This window comes from Oncorhynchus kisutch, linkage group LG20, assembly GCF_002021735.2.
Source record: "Oncorhynchus kisutch isolate 150728-3 linkage group LG20, Okis_V2, whole genome shotgun sequence".
NCBI lineage: Eukaryota > Metazoa > Chordata > Actinopteri > Salmoniformes > Salmonidae > Oncorhynchus > Oncorhynchus kisutch.
Window position 1 is genome coordinate 14,237,684 of NC_034193.2, and position 22,874 is coordinate 14,260,557.

General features: G+C 41.8%; 1 protein-coding gene across 2 annotated transcripts in view; it reads right to left on the bottom strand.

The window, feature by feature from the left end:
* LOC109865539 (phosphatidylcholine:ceramide cholinephosphotransferase 1) overlaps positions 1-22,755 on the bottom strand; it is a 37,268-nt gene extending 14,513 nt beyond the window's left edge. The window contains exon 1 of one of the 2 annotated variants that reach the window (XM_020453805.2): positions 22,527-22,755. The gene's annotated coding sequence lies outside the window, so the exon portion shown is untranslated. Of the gene's footprint in view, positions 1-21,720; positions 22,016-22,526 lie in introns of those variants that run through there. The other variant, XM_020453806.2, reaches the window with a different exon arrangement.
* Positions 22,756-22,874: the final 119 nt, after the last annotated feature.

Here is a 22,874-nt window from a genome sequence, read left to right on the forward strand (position 1 = left end):
AACCCGAGAACACAATCCCCACAGTGAAGCATGATGGTGGCAGCATCGTGCTGTGGGGGTGTTTTTCCATCGGCAGGGACTGGGAAACTGGTCAGAATTGAAGGAATGATGGATGGTGCTAAATACAGGGAAATTCTTGAAGGCAACCTGTTTCAATCTTCCAGAGATTTGAGACTGGGACGCTAGCATACTGCTAAAGCAACACTCGAGTGGTTTAAGGGGAAACATTTAAATGTCTTGGAATGGCCTAGTCAAAGCCTAGACCTCAATCCAATTGAGAATCTGTGGTATGACTTAAAGATTACTGTACACCAGCGGAACCCATCCAGCTTAAAGGAGCTGGAGCAGTTTTGTCTTGAAGAATGGGCCAAAATCCCAGTGGCTAGATGTGCCAAGCTTATAGAGACCACCCCAAGAGACTTGCAGCTGTAATTGCTGCAAAAAGGTGGCTCTACAATGTATTGACTTTAGGGGGGGTGAATAGTTATGCACGCTCAAGTTTTGTTTGTCTTATTTCTTGCTTGTTTCACAATAAAAATTATTTTGCATCTTCGAAGTGGTAGGCATGTGTAAATCAAATGATACAAACCCCCCCAAATTTTTTTTTAAAAAAAATACAAATTTCAGGTTATAAGGCAACAAAATAGGAAAAATGCCAGGGGGTGAATACTTTCGCAAGCCACTGTGCCTGTGATATTTAGAGTTTGTGCTGCCTGCCGTGGTCTTCCTTTTCCCAGTCAGAGGCGCTACAATACAACTACAAAAAAGCTGAGAAAAAGCTGCCCCAACCAAACAGAAAATGTTAATCACTCAACTCCTCAGAATTTCCCCCTGGCTGCGTTGGGCAGTGACACTAAGCTCAGACCTTCAGTGAGTCCCACCCATCCGTTGCTGAACAGTCATTCGGAAACACTCAGTTGGTGTAAGCATCCCCGGCTGGCCAGCTCACAGCCCAGGCAGCGCATTACTACTTTCATAAGAATCGTGAAGGCATGTAGGGGAAGCTGTTAAGCTCTGTTAGCGAGTTGCCTGGTTACGCCTTGCATAATCAGTAACCACACAGAAAGGGATCTTTTAATATTAACTATGCCCCAAAGTCAGGATGTGCTTTCCCAGGGTTAAGTGTAGCGCACATTCTGTTTGCTCTGCAGTAACTCTATACTGCTTTGTTGAGCTCACTGTTTAATCTGGATGATAAACTGTTACCCAGAAGTAAAATTCTTGCGAAAGTTGTTACGTCCCATTTAACGTTAACCTGCAAATCTGTCCGTGAGATTCTGGATGAAAACACAGTGGATATTTCGTGACAATCAAGTGTCAATGAATCAATTAGGAATGATGACTGATATGGAATTCTAAAAGAATAGGGGACAGGGTGATTGAACCCATTGATACCCTGAACAAAGTCAAACATTTTCTCAAGCCAAAATGAGTTCGTAGTGGTGGTACCTTTAGTTCAATTAGATAAAGGATTCCTACAGCAGTCAAAATGTATTCCTAGCCAAGTGCTTGGCCACAGGTAAGTCACACCCACTTTCAATCAGTCTTCAGATTTCTTATTCCCTGTGGAATTGTTTACAAAAAGGGGTTCTCTGTTACAGAAATGAGACGAAGCTAACAAAAAGTATCTTGCATTGAGCACAAGTATACATACTACTCTCATCTGTATTGAATTTCACATGTCTACGTACTCACCTATGCTTACAAAGCAGTTGCTTATTGCACATTGTAAGGATGAAATAGGCCTACAATCAGAAGACCCAGAAACAAAGCAGCAATATGACACGTAGGCTTTAGGTGTTCAACCCTTCTCTCACGTTCAATGGAAATAGACCTAGCTTACCAGTATGTACATTCAAAGCATTCGCCTCCAGCCACCTAACAGGTGACATTTACTCACTTGGCCCTTCGGCAGTGGTACCGGGGCACCAAAACACTAGCTTTAAATCATTTGAATATAAGGAACATCCCTTTAAGTGTATGACACAGAGGTAGACATTCTAAACCAATTAAGACTTCAGGACAGATAGGCTAATACCTAGAAGAAAAAGACATTGAAGAGGAAAAATTCAGCAGCCATAAAAATCATTTGGTCACTTCGAGGTCTACAACGTTATCTGCACCGTCTCTCTGATAAAAGTACAGTACTAACGTTGGGATTGAAGTATGCTGAGAGATTTTTAAAAAGTGGGGAACTTTGCCAGCTTATTCGCCTGTCGCTGCAGTGACCTTTCCAGTTGAACGGCAGAGGACTGTTGCATACTTTTCAGACAGTATGGATAACTGCCCATGCACTTCACACAGGTATTTATGTGGGAGCGAGCAACTGAACGTTTGACTTCGGTCCACACTTGTCACAGTTATGACCCCCGGGGTTTCAGGCCATAAATGAGTCATGACATTACTGCAACCCAAATGGCTGAATTCAAATTTCTCTACATTCCTTCAACAAACCGTGGTGCTGAAGGCACTACTGTGGCACAGACGGAAATTAAACTGCTCCAAGGTAAACTGATTTCCATCCACTTTACAAATACATTTGTTTTGCGGGCCAACAGGACAGCTCCTGGTCGTGCGATTCATAGGGTAAACTGCCAACAGACACAGGGTTTGTGTTTAAGGAATTTGCTCAGTCAATTCCCCCATACTATTTGAACTAACCAGTGCTTCTTTACCAACAAAAGCAGCTACCCAAGATCAAAACTCAAAGATTGGAGACATTGTGAGAGCCTGAAAAGTGCAGTGCGTGACCTTTGATTATCTAAAACCGGCAAGCAAGTTTATCAGCGCTCATGTTGTCACAACAATCTTGACACCACAGCAGTGTGTCCTTTGGCCTTTGACTGACCATGAAATTAAATTTGCTGAATGCATGAATGTCCATCTCAAACCACTTCCATCTGGTGGTTAGGAAAGTTGAAGTTAAACATAAAAATCGAGCTTGTTTGGTTAAATTATACAGTACGCTAACACGTGAAAAGGCCAGGCCAGTTTCAGACAATGGAAGGAAGGAATTCAGATTGTGTTACTGATGCCATTGCAAGCCATGCACAGCTACAAACCAATCAGAACCTCACCGTCTACAGCCTCTACAACATTCAAAGAATAGTAGACTACCTACCAAACAAAGGCATTGTCCTTCAGCTAGTCTCCTAGTAGCGTAGGCATTATCCGATGAGTAAAACAAATCACAGAACAGCCACAAGTAATGATAAACTCCTTGACCCATGAGTGTAGTTTACTCACCACAACACAGGGATCAATTACCATCATTCGTTACCTTACTTTGTCTCAGTGGACCCGAGGTCCTTCCTAACAAGGTCCGAGGACAGCGAATAATGCCGGAACACAATGGGAACTTACATCAGAGACCGAGACAGACACCACCGCTATTTACAGAGCATCTGTACCAAACCAGGGACATCAAGCTCAACCCTCACTGTCATGCAAGTCTTGTGTTTATCCATCTGTCAAGCCTAAAATAACCAATGGTGGTTCTACGTGTTGACACAGAAATACAATAGGCCCTAGTTCTACTCTACTTTACAGACACAGTAGATATAATTCACCCATTCAAAGTAGGATTAACCATCCAAAAATATATATAAATTATGGTTAGGCCTGAGCCTAACAAGCACAGGACAACAGCCTACCTGGCCTAATTCGGTTTCCATTTTAACAACCTCCAAGTTAAAACACCATGTTGCAAAGCATTTTTCTGTGAATAATCTGATCCATTGTTGCACAACAAAGGTTAATTATTAATCCAAGAGATGGGTTCTATGACAATCTCTGGCATTCTAGTAATGCTGAGAAGTTCTGTCTCACCATAACCTTCTAGTGATTATCAACAGCAGACTTTGGTCAGGCAACAATGAGAATAATGATCCTTCTCATTGACCTGGGTCCTAGACATTTTTAGTTTCCGGTTAGAATGATTCTCTGGATCATTGTGAGAGTTTAGGGCTGACCCCAATCAGTCGACTGGTCGATTGTTTGGTCGTTAGGCTGTTGGTTGACCGACATTGTGTTACTGCTCGGCTAAAACACAACTCATCCCAAACCATCTCAATTGGGTTCAAGTCAGGTGATTGTGGAGGCCAGGTCATTTTATGCAGCACTCTATCATTCTCCTTCTTGGTCAAATAGCCCTTACACAGCCTGGAGGTGTGTTGTGTCATTGTCCTGTTGAAAAACAAATGATAGTCCTACTACGCGCAAACCAGATTGGGTGGCGTATCGCTGCGGAATGCTGTGGTAACCATGCATACTCAGTGCAGACGTGTTTTGTTCGTCATCTTGTGTACTTTTGTATTTTTCGTCTTTTTTGTATACATTTCAATTTTTATTTTCAATCTCTTCTCCATTTTAGTTCAATTATACCTTAAGGTAACCTGCCTCACCCAATGTGATACGGAACCGCTATTATTTTTAAATTTTTAGACCTTATAGCAAGAACCACCTAGCCATTAGAAGCTAACCAGCTAATTAGCTACAAGCTGTTTAGTCATTGTTAGCCACTGCTAGCGGCCTTTACCTTCTGCACAGATACCAGCCCTTATATATATATATATATATATATATATATAAAAATAATATTATTTTTTTTTTACTTTTTTTGGCCTGGATAATACTCGCCAGCCTACCAGTAACGGACTGTCTCTCCACTACAATGCCGGATCCCTGCCGTAATCCCTGGACCGTGACTCCTGATATTCACAGCTAGCTAGCACCCACCGAGTTACCCAGTACCGAAGCTATCCCTGAGGCCCACCTCCCGGCCTACTCAGCTGTTCACCCGGACTCCACCCAAAACACGGCTAGAACACACTACTCCACCGGATCCTTGCCGTAAGGTCTGGACCTTGGCACCAGATCACCACTGCTACCGAGTTGCTAACACCTCTGCCCCGAAGCTAGCACCAGTTAGCCGTGAGCCAGGTGCATCTCCCGGCTAGAAAACTAAATTACTACAACTACAATACCTCTTTCGGCATCTGGCTTGGATCCTTAGTCGACACGGCACCCCGCCGCACCACCACGACTGGAATGCCGACGAATACTCCATCCACTGTGCCTTCAACCGGCCTCCGTCGGAGCGGGCGCTTCTACTAGCCCCGGGCTACTAACTTTAAACGCTGTGTCGCCTGCGTGCTAGCGACTACTCCGCAGCTTCCCTGTTCCATTTATTGCTGCCCCCTGGACCCTATGATCACTTGGCTACATAGCTGATGCCTGCTGGATTGTCCATTAATCACAGTTCTCCATTCTGTTTATTTTTTTTTATCTGTCAGCCCCAGCCGCGAACTCAGGCTCTGTGTGTAGTTAACCAACCCTCTCTGCCCATTCATCGCCATTTTACCTGTTGTTGTTTTAGCTGACTAGCTGTTGTTGTCTCACCCGTTGTTGTCTTAGCTAGCTCTCCAAATCAACACCGGTGATTACTTTATGCCTCGCTTTATGTCTCTCTCATGTCAATATGCCTGTATAATGTTGTTTAGTTTAGTTATCATTGTTTTAGTTTACAATGGAGCCCCTAGTTCCACTCATTATACCTCTGATACCTCCTTTGTCCCACCTCCCACACATGCGGTGACCTCACCCATTATAACCAGCTTATCCAGAGATACAACTCTTATCATCACTCAGTGCCTGGGCTTACCTCCGCTTTACCCGCACCCCACCATACCCCTGTCTGCACATTATGCCCTGAATATATTCTACCATGCCCAGAAATATGCTCCTTTTATTCTTTGTCCCCAACGCTCTCGGCGACCAGTTTTGATAGCCTTTAGCCGTACCCTCATTCTACTCCTCTGTTCCTCGGGTGATGTGGGGGTAAACCCAGGCCCCGCGTGTCCCCAGGCACCCTCATTTGTTGACTTCTGTGATCGAAAAAACCTTGGTTTCATGCATGTCAACATCAGAAGCCTCCCCCCTAAGTTTGTTTTACTCACTGCTTTAGCACACTCCGCCAACCCTGATGTCCTTGGTGTGTCTGAATCCTGGCTTAGGAAGGCCACCAACAACTGAAGTTTCCATACCCAACTACAACATTTTCCGTCAAGATAGAACTGCCAAAGGGGGAGGAGTCGCAATCTACTGTAGAGATAGAACTTTGCAGGCTTTCCAGGTCTATACCCAAACAGTTTGAACTTCTAATTACAAAAATTTACCTCTCCAGAAATAAGTCTCACTGTTGCCGCCTGCTATCGACCCCCCTCCACTCCCAGCTGTGCCCTGGACACCATTTGTGAATTGATCACCCCCCATCTAGCTTCAGAGTTGGTTCTGTTAGGTGACCTAAACTGGGATATGTTTAACACCCCGGCAGTCCTACAATCTAAGCTAGATGCCCTCAATCTCACACAAATCATCAAGGAAGCCACCAGGCACAACCCTAAATCCATAAACATGGGCACCCTCATAGATATTATCCTGACCAACTTGCCCTCCAAATACACCTCCACTGTTTTCAATCAGGATCTTTGCCTGACCATTTTGAATCCCACCGTACCTTCTCCGCTGTGCAATCCGGTTTCCGAGCCGGTCACGGGTGCACCTCAGCCACGCTCAAGGTACTAAACGATATCATAACCACCATCGATAAAAGACAGTACTGAGCAGCAGTCTTCATCGACCTGGCCAAGGTTTTCGACTCTGTCAATCACCGTATTCTTATCGGCAGACTCAATAGCCTTGGTTTTTCTAATGACTGCCTCGCCTGGTTCACCAACTACTTTGCAGACAGAGTTCAGTGTGTCAAATCGGAGGGCATGTTGTACCACAGGGTTCAATTCTCGGGCCGACTCTTTTCTCTGTATATATATCAATGATGTCGCTCTTGCTGCGAGCGATTCCCTGATCCACCTCTACGCAGACGACACCATTCTGTATACTTCTGGCCCTTCCTTGGACACTGTGCTAACTAACCTCAAAATGAGCTTCAATGCCATACAACACTCCTTCCGTGGCCTCCAACTGCTCTTAAAACGCTAGTATAACCAAATGCATGCTTTTCAACAGTTTGCTGCCCGCACCCGCCCGACTAGCATCACCACCCTGGATGGTTCCGACCTAGAATATGTGGACAACTATAAATACCTAGGTGTCTGGCTAGACTTTAAACTCTCCTTCCAGACTCATTAAACATCTCCAATCCAAAATCAAATCGAGATTCGGCTTTCTATTTCGCAACAAAGCCTCCTACACTCACGCCGTAAAACTTACCCTAGTAAAACTGACTATCCTACATGATGTCATCTACAAAATAGCTTCCAATACTCAGCAAACTGGATGCAGTCTATCACAGTGCCATCGGTTTTGTTACCAAGTCACCTTATACCACCCACCAATGCGACCTGTATGCTCTAGTCGGCTGGCCCTCGCTACATATTCGTCGCCAGACCCACTAGCTCCAGGTCATCTATAAGTCTATGCTAGGTAAAGCTCCGCCTTATCTCAGTTCACAATAACACTCACCCATAGCACACGTTCCAGCAGGTATATCTCACTGATCATCCCCAAAGCCAACACCTCATTTGGCCGCCTTACCTTCCAGTTCTCTGCTGCAAGTGACTGGAATGAATTACAAAAATGACTGAAGTTGGAGACTTATTTCCCTCACCAACTTTAAACATCAACTATATGAGCAGCTAACCGATCGCTGCAGCTGTACATAGTCCATCGGTAAATCTACCCAACTCATCCCCATACTGTTTTTATTTTATTTACTTTTCTGCTCTTTTGCACACCAGTATCTCTACTTGCACATCATCATCTGCTCATTTATCACTCCAGTGTTAATCTGCTAAATTGTAATCATTCGCTCCTATGGCCTATTTATTGCCTACCTCCTCATGCCTTTTGCACACATTGTATATAGACTTTATTTTTTCTACTGTGTCATTGACTCGTTTGTGTTATCGGCTTGTTTATTGTTTACTCCATGTGTAACTCTGTTGTTGTCTGTGTCACACTGCTTTGCTTTATCTTTGCCAGGTCGCAGTTAAAAATGAGCACTTGTTCTCAACTAGCCTACCTGGTTAAATAAAGTTGGAGGGGGGGGGATCATCTGTTCGCCGACTCTGCGTCTCAAAGACAATGGTTGGAACCAAATAGCTCAAATTTCAGACGAATAGGACAGATTTCCACCAGTCTAATGTCCATTGCTTGTGTTTCTTGGCCCAAGCAAGTCTCTTCTTATTGGTGTCCTTTAGTAGTGGTTTCTTTGCAGCAATTCGACCATGAAGATCTGATTCACGCAGTCTCCTCTGAACAGTTGATGCAGAGATGTCTGTTACTTGAAATCTGAAGCATTTATTTGAGCTGCAATCTGAGGTGAAGTTAACTCTAATGAACTTATCCTTGGTCTCCCTTTCCTGTGGCGGTCCTCATGGGAGCCAGTTTCAATCCTAGCGTTTGGTTTTTGGGACTGTACTTGAGGAAACTTCTTGTTCTTGAAATGTTCCATATTGACTAACCTTCATGTCTTAAAGTAATGGACTGTCTTTTCTCTTTGCTTATTTGAGCTGTTCTTGCCACAATATGGACTTGGTCTTTTACCAAATAGGGCTCTCTTCTGTATACCCACCCTACCTACCTTTATTCCAGCAGCATACCACTGCTGGCTTGCTTCTGAAGCTAAGCAGGGTTGGTCCTGGTCAGTCCCTGGATGGGAGACCAGATGTTGCTGGAAGTGGTATTGGAGGGCCAGTAAGAGGCACTCTTCCCTCTGGTCTAAAAAAATATCCCAATGCCCTGTGTAGGGTGCAGTCTTTCTGATGGGACGTTAAACGGGTGTCCTGACTCTGAGGTCATTAAAGATCCCATGGCACTTATCGTAAGAGTAGAAGTGTTAACCCCGGTGTCCTGGCTAAATTCCCAATCTGTCCCTCAAACCATCACGGTCACCTAATAATCCCCAGTTTACAATTGGCTCATTCATCCCCCTCCTTCCCCCTGTAACTATTCCCCAGGTCGTTGCTGTAAATGGGAACGTGTCCTCAGTCAACTTACCTGGTAAAATAACAGATAAATAACTTAACAACAAAACTGATTGGCTCAAATGCATTAAGGAAATTTCAAATTAACTTTAAGGCACACCTGTTAATTGAAATGCATTCCAGGTGACTACCTCATGAAGCTGGTTGAGAGAATGCCAAGAGTGTGCAAAGATCTCAAGGCAAAGGGTAGCTATTTGAAGAATCTCAAATATATTTTGATTTTTTTAACACTTTTTTGGTTACAACATTATTCCATGTGTTATTTAATAGTTTTGATGTCTTCACTATTATTCTACAATGTAGAAAATATAGTAAAAATAAAAACCCTTAACTTTTAACTGGTACTGTATGTATGCACACACACACAAACTAATCCATTGTGGAGGCCTAGAACTAGAAGCCAATCTATGCTTGATCTGAAAACGAGGTCGGAGGCTCAATTTGGAGGGTGACGCAATTGCGGAGCCTCTAGAGTTGCATGCGGAGGCAAAATTGAGCTCCGTACCGTATCGCCTTGTGCCTCCCAAATTTTGTAACAATGCAGAGAGCTATGTATAGGTCTGCATTGACATGATTGTATGACGGTAGGTGGGAGCGGTACATCCTGTATAAACACAAACTCACTTCCTTGACAACTCTTCACTGCTCCACAAGAAGTATGAATGCCTTGACTTCCGCTGAGACCAAATCACCATAAGTCAGATTGACCATGCACAATTAACTTCTCTCTCCAGAATGTGCTCTCTCCCACCAATTTTTGCACATTCAATGTTTCATAGCTTCATTGTGTGAGTTGTTTGTGTTTGATTGTTAGTGTATATCAATTCCCCATTACATACAGTGCCATCTGAAAGTATTCAAACCCCTTGACTTTTTCCACTTTGATACATTACAGCCTTATTCTAAAATGGATAAAATAAACAAAAACCCTGAATTTACACACACAATACCCCATAATAAAGTGAAAACAGATTTATTAAAAATAAAGACAGAAATACCTTATTTATGTAAGTATTGTGGCACTTTGCTATGAGACTGGAAATTGAGATCAGGTGCATCCTGTTTCCATTGATCATCCTTGAGATTTTTCTACAACTTGATTAGAGTCCACCTGTGGTAAATTAAATTACTTGGACATGATTTGAAAAGGCACACACCTGTCTATATAAAAGGTCCCATAGTTGACAGTGTATGTCAGAGCATTGAAGGTCCAACAACACAGCAGGCTCCATCATTCTTAAATGGAAGAAGTTTGGAACCACCAAGACTCTTCCTAGAGCTGGCTGCCCGGCCAAAATGAGCAATCGGGGGAGAAGGACCTAGGTCAGGGAGGTGACCAAGAATCCTAATGTCACTGACAGAGATCTAGAGTTCCTCTGTGAAGATGTGAGAACCTTCCAGAAGGACAACCATCTCTGCAGCACTACCTTTATGGTAGAGAGACCAGACGGAAGCCACTCAGTAAAAGGCACATGACAGAGTTTGACAAAGGCACCGAAAGACTCAAGACCATGAGAAACAAGATTCTCTAGTCCAAGATTAAACTCTTTGACCCGAATGCAAAGCGTCACGTCTGGAGGACACCTGGCACCATCCCTACGGTGAAGCATGGTGGTGGCAGCATCATGCTGTGGGGATGTTTTTCAGCGGCAGGGACTGGGAAACTATTCAGGGTCGAGGCAAAGATGAACAGAGCAAAAGGGGCTCCCAAGTGGCGCAGCGGTCTAAGGCACTGCATCTCAGTGCTAGAGGTGTCACTACAGACCCAGGTTCGATCCTGGGATGCATCACAACCGGCCGTGATCGGGAGTCCCATAGGGTGGCGCACAACTGGCCCAGCGTCGTCCGGGTTAGGGGAGGGTTTGGCTGTCATTGTAAAATAAGAATTTGTTCTTAACCAACCTGACTAGTTAATTAAAAAAAATTTAAAAAGAGATCCTTGATGAAAACCTGCTCCAGAGTGCTCAGGACCTCAAACTGGGGCGAAGGTTCACCGTCCAACAGGACAATGACCCTAAGCACACAGCCAAGACACAGGTGTGGCTTCTGGACAAGTCTCTGAATGTCCTTGAGTGGCCCAGCCCGAACATATCTGGAGAGATTTAAAAGTAGCTGTGCAGCAATGCTCCCCATCCAACCTGACAGAGCTTGCGGATCTGCATAGAAGAATGAGAAACTCCAGATACAGGTGTGCCAAGCGTTTAGCATCATACCCAAGAAGACTTGAGGCTGTAATCAAAAGGTGCTTCAACGTATTGAGTACATTTTTACTTATGTAAATGTGATATCATTTTTAACAAATGTTTCATAAACTATTTTTGCTTTGTGTGTAGATTGAAGAGGGGGGAAAAAAAATGTACGTTTTAGAATAAGGCTAACTTAACAAAATATGGAAAAAGTCATCAAGGGGTCTGAATACTTTCCAAAGGCACAGTTGAAGTGAGAAGTTTACATACACTTAGGTTGGAGTTATTAAAACTTGTTTTTCAACCACTCCACACGTCTTGTTAACAAACTATAGTTTTGAAAAGTCAGTTAGGGCATCTACTTTGTGCATGACACAAGTAATTTTTCCAACAATTGTTTACAGACAGATTATTTCACTTATAATTCACTGGATCACAATTCCAGTGGGTCAGAAGTTTACATACACTAAGTTGACTGTCTTTAAACAGCTTGGAAAATTCCAGAAAATGGTGTCACGCTTTAGAAGCTTCTGATAGGCTAATTGACATCATTTGAATCAATTGGAGGTGTACCTGTGGATGTATTTCAAGGCCTACCTTCAAACTCAGTGCCCCTTTGCTTGACATCATGGGAAAATCCAAAGTAATTCAATTGTAGACCTCAACAAGTCTGACCTTAACAGTCAATGGTCAATCACCCTCGGTCTGGGGCTCCATGCAAGATCTCACCTCGTGGGGCATCAATGATCATAAGGAAGGTGAGGGATCAGCCGAGAACAACACGGCAGGGACCACAGTCTCAAAGAAAACCATTAGTAACACACTACGCCGTCATAGATTAAAATTCTGCAGCGCACGCAAGGTCGCCCTGCTCAAGCCAGCGCATATCCAGGCCCGTCTGAAGTTTGCCAATGACCATCTGGATGATCCAGAGGAGGAATGGGAGAAGGTCATGTGGTCTGATGAGACAAAAATAGAGCTTTTTGGTCTAAACGCCACTCGCTGTGTTGAGGAAGAAGGATGAGTACAACCCCAAGAACACCATCCCAACCGTGAAGCATGGAGGTGGAAACATCATTCTATGGGGACAGGACGACTGCACCGTATTGAGGGGAGGATGGATGGGGCCATGTATCGTGAGATCTTGGCCAACAACCTCCTTCCCTCAGTAAGAGCATTGAAGATGGGTCGTGGCTGGTTCTTCCAGCATGACAATGACCCGAAACACACAGCCAGGGCAACTAAGGAGTGGCTCCGTAAGAAGCATCTCAAGGTCCTGGAGTGGCCTAGCCAATCTCCAGACCTGAACCCAATAGAACATCTTTGGAGGGAGCTGAAAGTCCGTATTGCCCAGCGACAGCCCCGAAACCTGGAGAAGGTCTGTATGGAGGAGTGGGCCCAAATCCCTGCTGCAGTGTGTGCAAACCTGGTCAAGAACTACAGGAAACGTATGATCTCTGTAATCGCAAACAAAGGTTTCTGTACCAAATATTAAGTTCTGCTTTTCTGATGTATCAAATACTTGTCATGCAATAAAATGCAAAGTATTTACTAAAAATCATACAATGTGATGTTCTGTCTCTCACAGTTGAAGTGTACCTATGATTACAGACCACTACATGCTTTGTAAGTAGGAAACACTGCCGATTGTGCAGGTTATCAAATAGTTGTTCTCCCCCCTGTATATAAAACATTTAAATTATTATTATTATATAAAAAAAAATATATATATATATATATAAATAAAAAAATTATTAAAAAATAAAATAAATAAAATATATATTTAAAAAGTAAAATAAAATGTTTTAAAAAATCAGCTGATTATTCGCTATTTTTGTCCTCCAATAAATCGGTATCAGTATCAGCGTTGAAAAATCATAATCGGTCGACCTCTAATCCACACATCATTTTGCATAAGGCATGGGCTTATTCAGTTTAAGGTTTTGCATCGTCTCCATTACTCAAATGACAGATGGTCAACATTTTGGCAAAAATATACCCAAGTGTTTGAGATGCAATCATCTTTGAGAGTCCAGCGACTGTGGTACACATGTTTTGGCCATGCCAATCTGAGTGGCCTCTGGGACCCCATTTTTGAGGCATTCTCAGATGTGTAATACAACTGTTAAGTACACTGTGCATGGGTCCCGACAAAATGTTTGATTTAACCTGGTCCCCATTAATACAATAAAATGGAGAGTAGAGGTCGATCGATTATGATTTTAACGCAGATACCGATTATTGATGGACCAAAAAAAAAGACTAACGATTAATAAATATATATAAAAATGACAATTACAACAATACGTAATGAACACTTATTTTAACTTAATACATATATAAAATCAATTTAGTCTCAAATAATGAAACATGTTCAATTTGGTTTAAATAATGCAAAAACAAAGTCTTGGAGATTAAAGTAAAAGTGAAATATGTGCCATGTAAAAAAGCTCATGTTTAAGTTCCTTGCTCAGAACACATGAAAGCTGGTGGTTCCTTTTAGCATGAGTCTTCAATATTCCCAGTTAATAAGTTTTAGGTTGTAGTTATTGGAATTTATAGGACTATTTCTCTATACCATTTGTATTTCATATACCTTTGACTATAGTATTGCCAGCCTAATCTCGGGAGTTGATAGGCTTGAAGTCATAAACAGCGCAATGCTTGAAGCACAGCGAAGAGCTGCTGGCAAACGCAGGAAAGTGCTGTTTTGAATGAATGCTTACGAGCCTGCTGCTGCCTACCACCACTCAGTCAGACTGCGCTATCAAATCAGACTTAATTATAACATAACACACAGAAATACGAGCCTTAGGTCATTAATATGGTAAAATCTGGAAACTATCATTTCGAAAACAAAATGTTTATTCTTTCAGTGAAATACGGAACCGTTACGTATTTTATCTAATGGGTGGCATCCCTAAATCTAAATATTGCTGTTACATTGCACAACCTTTAATGTTGTCATAATTATGTACAATTCTGGCAAATTAATTATGATCTTCACACAGCCCAAACTGCTGCATATACCCTGACTCTGCTTGCACAGAACGCAAAAGATGTGACACAATTTCCCTAGTTAAAAGAAATTCATGTTAGCAGGCAATTTGAACTAAATATGCAGGTTTAAAAAATATATACTTGTGTATTTATTTTAAGAAAGGCATTGATGTTTATGGTTAGGTACATTGGTGCTACGATTGTGCTTTTTTTCAAGAATGCGCACCTCATCGATTATATGCAACGCAGGACAAGCTAGATAAACTAGTAATATCTTCAACCATGTGTAGTTAACTATTGATTGTTTAGATTGATTTATAAGATAAGTTTAATACTAGCTAGCACCTTACCTTGGCTCCTTGCTGCACTCGCGTAAAAGGTAGTCAGCCTGCCACGCTGTCTCCTCGTAGAGTGCAATGTAATTGGCCATAATCGGTGTTCAAAAATGTCGATTGTGATGAAAACTTGAAAATCGGCCATTCCGATTTAAATCGGTCGACCACGAGTAACACCTCCGCCATGCTGATCCTCAACACAGGGCCCCTCAGGGGTGCGTCCTCAGTCCCCTCCTGTACTCCCTGTTCACTCTTGACTGCATGGCCAGGCACAACTCCAACACAATCATTAAGTTTGCTGATGACAACAGTGGTAGGTCTGATCACCGACAACGATGAGACAGCCTATACGGAGGTCAGAGACCTGACCGTGTGGTGCAAGGACAACTACCTCTGCCTCAACAGGATCAAGATTTATTTTTAAAATCAGGATATTTTATACCTGCAGGCTGCAATGTTTTTATTTTGGCTATTTTTACATATAGTTGGCATTGGCAATAGAAGTTACTTTAGGTTTGTATAATTTTTATATAGATAGCGTTTTGATTAACCAAATTAAATTAAACTTTCGCAAAAATGTGCATATGAAAACCATAACTGGCACACGGATCAGTAGAAATTATAATGTAAATTGGCATTCAACATGAGAAAGGTTGCCGACTCCTTTTACCGTCAACTTCAGGAGAGTAATGGCAGAATCTGAAAAAGCCAGCAGGAGGAAAATAGTTGGGTCAGGTTAAGTTTTTTCTTCTTTTTCTGGTCATCTAGATCCGACGCCCTCGAGGCTTTGGTCTTATTTCATCAAACCGTAAGCTTAAAGCATCATACAAGCTCAATGCTTATACAGTGGGGCAAAAAAGTATTTAGTCAGCCACCAATTGTGCAAGTTCTCCCACTTAAAAAGTTAATTTTCATCATAGGTACACTTCAACTATGACAGACAAAATGAGAAGGAAAAAAAATCCTGAAAAATCACATTGTAGGATTTTTAATGAATTTATTTGCAACAAAAAAAAAGATTTCTGGCTCTCACAGACCTTCTTTAAGAGGCCCCTCTGTCCTCCACTCGTTACCTGTAGTAATGGCACCTGTTTGAACTTGTTATCAGAATAAAAGACACCTGTCCACAACCTCAAACAGTCACACATCAAACTCTACTATGGCCAAGACCAAAAAGCTGTCAAAGGACACCAGAAACAAAATTGTAGACCTGCACCAGGCTGGGAAGACTGAATCTGCAATAGGTAAGCAGCTTGGTTTGAAGAAATCAACTGTGGGAGCAATTATTAGGAAATGGAAGACATACAAGACCACTGAATCTCCCTCGATCTGGGGCTCCACGCAAGATCTCACCCCGTGGGGACAAAATGATCACAAGAACGGTGAGCAAAAATCCCAGAACCACACAGGGGGACCTAGTGAATGACCTGCAGAGAGCTGGGACCAAAGTAACAAAGACTACCATCAGCAACGGCATTGAAGATGAAACGTGGCTGGGTCTTTCAGCATGACAATGATCCCAAACACACCGCCCGGGCAACGAAGGAGTGGCTTCGTAAGAAGCATTTCAAGGTCCTGGAGTGGCCTAGCCAGTCTCCAGATCTCAACCCCATAGAAAATATTTGGAAGGAGTTGAAAGTCAGTGTTGCCCAGCAACAGCCCCAAAACATCACTGCTCTAGAGGAGATCTGCATGGAGGAATGGGCCAAAATACCAGCAACAGTGTGTGAAAACCTTGTGAAGACTTACAGAAAACGTTTGACCCCTGTCATTGCCAACAAAGGGTATATAACAAAGTATTGAGAAACTTTTGTTGTTGACCAAATACTTATTTTCCACCATAATTTGCAAATAAATTCATTAAAAATCCTACAATGGGATTTTCTGGATTTTTTCCCCTCATTTTGTCTGTTATAGTTAAAGTGTACCTATGATGAGTGTACCTATGATAAATTACAGGCCTTTTTAAGTGGGAGAACTTGCACAATTGGTGGCTGACTAAATACTGTTTTGCCCCACTGTAGTTGATTTCATTAAAACACATAGGGTGTGTCATATATATATCGAGGTCGACCGAAAATCATCTGTTCTTTTATGAGAGTGTCTCTCTCTCTCATATATATATATATATATATATATATATATATATATATATAGAGAGAGAGAGAGACACTCATAAAAGAACAGATGATTTTCTTTAGGTCGGGACAGCCCTATGTGAGACCAATCATATTGGCATCGCGTCATTGTTCTGCCACATGATGTCAACTCAATTTGAAACTGGCCAGAGGGAAAAATCTGAGGACACTGACATTTTCTCAATTTGCCTATTCTATTACCATTTCCTAAGAACACAATGAAATGCTGCAATCTAGACTCAGGGGTAGACGTAACATAGTAAATGAAAATATGGGACACTCAAATTAGTATGATGTGTTATGTTTGGTATGTATTAAAATTTGTGGATGTTACTATTTGTATGATATCTTACAAATCATGCAAATTTAACATATTGTAATACATATAGGTTACAAATTCCAATTTGTTGTGGCTAACATTAGCTAGGTGGCTAACATTAGCTAGGTGGCTAACATTAGCTAGGTGGCGAACATTAGCTAGGCATTAGGAGTTAATGTTAGGGTTAGCTAACATGCTAAGTAGTTGCAAAGTACCTAAAAAGTAGTATAAAAGTTTCTAACTAGCCAAAATGCTAAAGTTGTCTGTAATGAGATTCTAACAAGCAACCTTTGGGTTGCTCGACGTTCACGTTTTTGCCTTAATTAACCTTCCGTCTTATGTAACCATACCAAATGTAACACATTAATTTCAGTGTCCCAGATTTTTTCATTTACTGTGTTACGTCTAGTCTATGAGACCATCCTGGAAATTGAAACCAAATTTCGTAATACATGGCATGGTATTATTCCATCCAGATGAAATACAAGAGCAGGCCAACAGCCCTATTGTCCAAAATAGCACCCGACCTTGTAGAATAGAATACATGTTCTCTGTTCTGCATGTTTATATGGTAATAGCTAATTAGACATCATTGTAGATCCAATCACAACCTTTCCCCTGCTGGATCCTTAAGTTAATTAAGATGGTGCAGAAGCAGCAGCCCAAGAAGACCGGCAGGAACTTCAGAAAGAGTCTGCTCAAGGCCGACAACATGAAGCCGCAGAATGAACTGCTATACTAGTTAAGCCTATGCTATTTCAAACTTTGAAGGTGCAAGTCAATCTGCATCCAAGAGCCCAGGGGCACCGGGGCCTGTCCAAGTTTAATTAATCCTAACGGGAGAGAGAGAAAATAAATCAGGGATGTGAAGACAGAAGACGGCAGGGCTGAATCTCTAATTTAATTAAAGCTGAAGAGGCAAGTTATTGTTGCAGCTTCTGTCCTGAGTGCTCATTCATATCCTCAGCAACCATGTGATGGTGGAAACTCATGTACGCTGGAAATCTAGGCCTAACTAGCTACATGATCAAAGTTTTGATTGAGGTGAAATTAAATGCTCACAGAATATATGCTAATCATTACCTGTTTGGCAACAGTGGTTGGTCTTACTGGCAAAACCAACACCATCTGTCTTCATTGTTTTACCCTACAGCCTTTTGAAATACAATGTTAACATGATCTAGATTCTAGGCTATAGGCAGACACTCACTGTTTACATTACATAACAAGTAGGCCTAAATCCTGGGCATGCATAAACATTCCACCCCCTGAATGTCACCGTGTGTTTTTACAAGATTCACATGACAGGATATAGAATTGACACATCATATACAGTAGCAAGAAAAAGTATGTGAACCCTTTGAATTACCTGGATTTCTGCATGAATTGGTCATAACAATATTCTTCCAAGTCACAACAGACAAAAACAGTCTGCTTAAACTAATAACAAACAACTATACGTGCTCATGTCTTTATAGAACACACTGTGTAAACATTCACGGTGCAAAAAGTATGTGAACCCTTGGCTTTAATAACTAGTAGACCATCTTTTGGCAGCAATAACATCAAGCAAACATTTTCTGTAGTTGGAGGATCAGACCAGCTCAACGGTCAGGAGGAATTTTGGACCATTCCGCTTTACAAAACTGTTCCAGTTCAGCAATATTCTTGGGATGTCTGGTGTGAACCACTCAAAGTCATGCCACAGCATCTCAAGTCAGGTTGAGGTCAGGACTCTGATTTGGCCACTCCAGAAGGCAGATTTTCTTCTGTTGAAGCCATTCCGTTGTTGATTTACTTCGGTGTTTTGAGTCATTGTCCTGTTGCATCACCCAACTTCTGTTGACCTTCAAACTCGTAGAGAGCCTTACATTCTCCTGCAAAATGTCTTGATAGACTGGGGAATTCATTTTTCTGTCAATGATAGCAAGCTGTCCAGGCCCTAGGGCAGCCCCAAACCATGATGCTCCCTCTACCATACTTTACAGTTGGGATGAGGTTGGTGTACTGGGCCTTTTTTTCCCCTCCAGTGTTGTGTGTTCCTTCCACACAATTCAACTTTAATCGGTCCACAGAATACATCCAGGTGCTCTTTTACGAAATTCAGACATGCAGCAATGTTGTTTTTTTGGACAGCAGTGGCTTCTTCCATGGTGTTCTCCCATGAGCACCATTCTTGTTTAGTGTTTTACGTATTGTAGACTCATCAACAGAGATGTTAACATCTTCCAGAGATTTCTGTAAGTCTTTAGCTGACACTCTAGGACTATTTTAACCTCCCTGAGCACTCTGCGGGGTGCTCTTGCAGTCATCTTTGCAGGACGGCCACTGCTAGGGAGAGTAGCAACAGTGCTGAAACTACTCCATTTATACACAATTTGTCTTACCATGGACTGACTTTTAGAGATACGTTTAACCCTTTCCAGCTTTATGCATGTCAACAATTCTTAATCTTAGGTCTTCTGAGATCTATTTCGTTCGAGGCATGGTTCACATCAGGCAATGCTTCTTGTGGCAAACTCAAATTGTGAGTGTTTTTTAATGGGGCAAGGCAGCTCTAACCAACATCTATCTCGTGTCATTGATTGGACTCCAGGTTAGCGGACTCCTGACGCCAATTAGCTTTTGGAGAAGTCATTAGCCTAGGGGGTTCACATACTTTTCCCAACCTACTCTGAATGTTTAAACTTTGTACTCAATAGACAAAAAGATACAATAATTTGTGTTTTATTAGCTTAAGCACACTGTGTTTGCCTATTGTTGTGACTTAGATGAAGATTAGATCAAATGTTATGACCAATTCATGCAGAAATCCAGGTAATTCCAAAAGGGTTCATACATTTTCTTGCCACTGTAAGGTACGTATGGATCCCTGGTACGTCCCTACCCTGCTGAATAAATGTTTTTAAATGTAAGGGTTGTAATTAAAGTTAGTATAGGGATGTCTCAAGGGTCCCAAATAGCAATGGTCCATCATAAATGAAATGGTTTTCTGCTGATCTGTCCTTGAACTGTGATGGTATAGGAGGCTACCTTGATTTTGGATAGTAATTCAATGTTAGCCTTCTTCAAGAGGGTCATTATCATTGTAAACCTCATGGTTCCCGGTGTATGTGCTCTGCAAGTAGGTAAGCAATGTGTAGAATCATTGAAAGCAGTGTTTCCTGGCATGGCTAATGTTTGGAGTGTTCAGTTGCTTGTCATGGGCGGCAGGTAGCCAAGTGGTTAAGAGCGTTGAGCCAGTAACCGAAAAGTAGCTGGTTCAAATCCCCAACCGACTAGGTGAGAAATCTGTAGATGTACCCTTGAGCAAGGTACTTAACCTTAATTGCTCCTGTAAGTTGCTCTGGATAAGAGCGTCTGCTGAATGACTCAATTGTAAATGCTTACCACGTGTAGACAAAACATGCTCCAAGTCACCTATCCTCTGTGCCCTGGTTGAGTTATAAAATTTTAAAAACATTTATTTAAATCTTGGCACAGCTGCAGACCCATACAAATCATACAATGGATCTATTCCTCCAAGGACAGTTTATTCCTCACAGGCCTTGAGTGGCTCACTTTTTCCACACACACAAAAGCCAAAGCTCTCAATGACCATGTTTAAACAAACCGCAAGGAGACCACACAAGGGGCTATGGTATCTCATTCTGGATGGCTAAAGGAGGCAAAAGTTGCCTTGGAAATTAATACCTCCCCCTGTTTTAAAGCCTAAGTATGCTGCGAAACATCCACTTAGGCTACAATTTGGAATAGTTTATTGCCTGCCTGAGGAACATTTATCTGTGATATGTCTTTCATGTTTTTGAACAAAAACATTTTTAAAAAGACAATGAAATTATTTTATATCTATACACTTATGATGATCAACTAGATTCAGCAACAGGATGATTTTTTTCTTGAGCAGAATAACTTGTAGACTGCAAATTGACCACAAGAAGCCAAACTGATATAATATTGGACAAAAATATAATTTCAAGCCTTGCTTACATTTGTATACAATCACGTGTCTCTTATGCAGTGGGAATACTTGGGAACAGATATCCAAAATGTCAAATAACTTGGAGCTGACTTCCTGGTGTTTTTAGTCTTATGTCCAACAAAAATTCAAAACATTTGTTTTTTTTTTGTGGATGAAAACGTGGGGGCCAAATAATACCGCCCACCAGTTGGGGTACCGTGCTATACACCTTTATCGTGTAAAGAAAATCTATATCATGTGATATGTTTAACATTGCAGGATTCATTCTTTATAAACAATAAAAGATGTGCAAGATTCCTTCCATAATCCTATATTTCACTGCACTAGTGTCACTTCTCTCTGGAGATGGCTCCGGCTGCACCCATTTCTGTTGCCTGGGAAACGAAGGTAAGGAGTGGTTGATGAAAGGTGTCCTCCACTAAATACACCTTGGTGATTTCTAATGAGCCATGGATAGCCACAGACTTATGGCATAATGCTAACGGAAAATGCCTCTTCGCCATCAGCCACTAGACTAAACAACTGTATTTACAGTCACGTTGATTGCACTGACTGATAATTAATGTCATTGGCAGAATTAGCTATGTAGTTGGCAAAAAGATCGAAAAATCACTGCCACGGGCGCGCCGAGTGAAGACAGATTAATCGAGTCAAATCCCCTACCTTTATGCCCTCGCAGCGCCTACTCTCGTTAAACTAGCGATCCAGCAAAAGTTTATGCATGAAAGCTGTTTGGCATCTCATTTCATCCTCACCTTGACCTGAAATGCATCAGGTGTGCAGTCAGAAGCTCCCCGAGACACGAAACCTGTCAAATAGACCCAGAAAAAGATTGTGTGGCGTACGATAGAAGAGTCCTTGCCTCCGATAAATGGAGAAAATGTAACGGCACCCTATATCCCTACAGCAGTTTCACTAATGCACAGCCCAGTTCTCGTTTTTACTGAGCTACTAATCACGAACAGCGACGTAACTGTAAAATCCTGGAAATGTGCAAATCTCGGTGCATGAGAGAAAATATGTGCCCCATGCTCAGTGCTCTTTTTATATTGTATGGCCCTCTGGTGGAGAGAAGCGGTAGTTTCCTGATAGAAACCATATGGCGGGGAGCAAAAAAATAATAATACAAATACATTTTAAATAATGTTCGTTGTTGGACATAAACGACTGTAAAAATCACCAGGTAATCAGTTCAAAGTGATATTAAGTTAGGAAATATGTTCTCAAGTATTCCCAGGCATAAATAGAGAGGCATATGTGAGCGTATCCCATTGTAATCAAGGTTTGAAATTATTCTGTTTTTGCCAAACTATATCCGTTTGATATTCTTGCGGTCAATTTGCAGTGTACGAATGATGTATAACTATGTTCCGAACCCCGAACATTCACCCAAGGAAAAATCTGCCCACTGCTGAATTTAAATTGGGGGCCATAGCGGGTAATCTTGCCTGTGGAACAGATGGTGAATTTCTAAATACACCGTTTGGAACATGACAGTGTTTGATTCTGGAAATTGTCATTTACAAGCCGGAATGTTGAATACAATTATATTTTAACTTACTCTGCCGATTGTCTGTAGTTTTGGTCCTTCAGCTGGTCGAAAGTTGAGAGAAAATATCCACAGGAAAGTATTGTTTACCCGACCTTTAAAAGCGCCAGTACTGAAGTTGAAATTTCTATCACCTGGCACATGCGCAAAATCATGTAAAAACCTTCAAGACATCGTATACTATGAATGGCTCATGTGTAAGAGCAAAACACATATTGATTGCCACACACATAGGCTGTGTTTAGACAGGCTGCACAATTCTGATCTTTTTTCTACGAATTGGTATTTTGACCAATAACATGTTTTATCATCTTTTCTGGGGGCTGATCTGATTGGTCAAAAGGCCAATTAATGAAAAAC